General features: G+C 35.4%; 1 pseudogene; it reads right to left on the bottom strand.

Moving 5' to 3' along the window:
• Positions 1 to 1,198: 1,198 nt before the first annotated feature.
• LOC138872309 (U6 spliceosomal RNA) lies at positions 1,199 to 1,295 on the bottom strand (annotated as a pseudogene).
• Between the last annotated feature and the right edge of the window lie 1,623 nt (positions 1,296 to 2,918).

Here is a 2,918-nt window from a genome sequence, read left to right on the forward strand (position 1 = left end):
TAAGACTCCATCACCCAATCCAGGAACCGGTGCCAGAGTTAATATGGCAGCCAGAGTCACTGAAAAGAACTTTGTTGGTTGTAAAAAAGCTACAAGAACTCTTGATGAAACTAATCATCTTCTACTACCATCTTTGCAAACTCGTCCCCCAATTAAGACTCCAACACCCAATCCAGGAACCGGCGGCTAGGGTCAATATAGCAAGCAGGGTTACTAAAAGAAACTTTGTTGGTCGCAAATAAGTTACTTTTGCTCCTCCTCTTCAACTATAAGCGTTTGACAAGAAGAATTCTTTATTTGTAACAAATATTCAATTAATTCATATACTTAACATAGAATAAACCAATTAAGACTTACAATTTCGTGGTACTGTACTCTCACATTATAGATGTGGATTCAATTACATGAGTTTCTTTGTATATATGGTGTTTAAAGAAAACATTATTGATCAATCAATTGTCTTTGTTTCATGATATTTGACATGATAAAGCGCCTTTAATTTCTTCTGTGCAATGCCAGTGCTGCATAATATTTAGATGATATTTTCTAAACTCTAAAAAATATAATGCAAATTACTTACAAGCTAGATATTTATGATCAAACACAAATCCAACGCGTGAAAAATAACGCTTTGACTTGCATTTGTTGACGATATAACTAGTGTTCCTTAATTCTAAACCATGATCAAACTTTTCTATCACAAGACTAATATCAATCTATCCAATGGAGATGGGGAAAAAAGGATTCTCCTCGATTAATAATGACTAGAAATTAAACGAAACAAAGGAGAACTTTGAATTTTAAAACAAATTATAGAGAATTACTTCGACATTTGAAAGAAATTTGGGGAATATTATCCTCAAAAGATAGAGATTATAATAGGACACATCCACTTTGCCCCTAAAACGCCAAGCCGGGTAGGGAAAAAGAAGATGAAGAATTAACTTAAATAGCTGCCTACCAAGTGTTTAAAACTTAAAATAGCCAGCGAATATATAATATATGTATAATTGATGTATAATACGTATATAATCATTGTATAATTTATGTATAAAGCTAAAAAAAAGTAAACAATAAATTTGACTGGCTATTTATGTAAAGATCCCAAAGGAGATCTAGTGGAAATTAGACATTGCAGCTCTACTATTGAAATATGGTCCGGTATAAGTACTAGTATTAATAACATGGTTAATATGGTAAAAGATTATTTCTCGACTTGTTCATGTCAGCCTTGCGCAAAGGCCATGTTAATCGTCTCGATATCGTTCCAATTTTGTCGGATAGACCCATTATCATAAGTTAAAGAAAATATTTAGAGTGTCAGTAATAAGAATGAATGATTGAGTGCATAAAATAATCTTCACTCGTTTCTTTTCCTCCTTTCGTGCTTCTTGCTATGACTTTCTTGTTTATTTGAATCACCAAATTAGCGCGTATTTTATGGTTAAATCCTAATCAGTCGCTTCAGTTTTTCTCCTCCTCTCACGTATGAGTACATGACCCATTCAATTTGTCAAAATTTTCTTTGTATTAGCCAGAACAGTCAATAGTCAAAATCCTTAAAAAAAGTTCCAAGTCCTAGTAACATTTACCACGTTGTCTCAGGGGTATAAACAGTTTGTTACGAAGCCTCCTCATTTTCATTACGGAAAAGGACCAAAAATGCCCTTAACGGTGGTGGCTTCTACGAACCGATAGGTTAACGAATGACATATATAAGTTAAATCTACATAGGTTAGGGGCATTTTTGGCCTTTTACGTTTTCTTAAAACCATATTAATAACAAACCTTAGTAACACTTTTAAGCTTGTGCATAACAAAATAAGCCTATGGTTAAAAGTTGAGTGACTTCCACTTTCTGATTGATTCTACATTAGACAAATTCAATTCCTAAGTTCCTCAAGCAGTCAATGGTCAGAGGCCTTCCACCAAAAAGAAAACTGTGCTGAAAGAACAAAGACTTGATTTTTTGTACAAGTCACAAAAAAACTTGTTTAGTTTCAGATTTCATGTGGTATAAATACACATACTTGTCCACAATGACTCATCAATCTTTCTAAACACCCTTATTTTAGTATATATATTCAATATTCAATTGTGCAAACAACATTAACATGACACTTGTTGATATCAACAGCTCTAATAGTATAATGAAACCATTCCTCCTCTTTCTTGTTCTTCTAGTTCTTTCAAGGATTGAAACAAATGAAGCTATAAGAACTCTTGATGACACTAATCGTCTTCTATTACCATCTCTGCAAACCCGTCCTCCAGTTAAGACTCCATCACCCAATCCAGGAACCGGTGCCAGTGTCAATATGGCAACCATAATCACTGAAAGGAACTTTGTTGGTCGTAAAGAAGCTACAAGAACTCTGGATGAAACTAGTCATCTTCTATTACCATCTTTTCAAACTCATCCCCCCATTAAGACTCCATCACCCAATCCAGGAACCGGGGCCAGTGTCAATACGGCAAGCAGAATCACCGAAAGGAACTTTGTTGGTCGTAAAGCAGCTGCAAGAACTCTTGATGAAAGTAGTTATATTCTATTACCATCTTTGCAAACCCGTCCCCCAGTTAAGACTCCATCACCCAATCCAAAAACGGGTGCAAGTGTTAATATGGCAACAAGAATCTCTGAAAGGAACTTTTTTGGTCGTAAAGAAGCTACAACAACTCTTGATGAAACTGTTCATCTCCTATTACCATCTTTGCATACCCGTCCACCAGTTAAGACTCCATCACCCAATCCGAAAACCAATGCTAGTGTCAATATGGCAGCCCAAGTCACTGAAAGGTACTTTGTTGGTCGTATAGAAGCTACAAGAACTTTTGATAAAACAAGTCATCTTCTATTACCATCTTTGCAAACTCGTCCCCCAATTAAGACTCCATCACCTAATCCCGGAACTGGT

The sequence above is a fragment of the Nicotiana sylvestris genome, chromosome 6 (assembly GCF_000393655.2).
Source record: "Nicotiana sylvestris chromosome 6, ASM39365v2, whole genome shotgun sequence".
NCBI classification, from domain to species: Eukaryota; Viridiplantae; Streptophyta; class Magnoliopsida; order Solanales; family Solanaceae; genus Nicotiana; species Nicotiana sylvestris.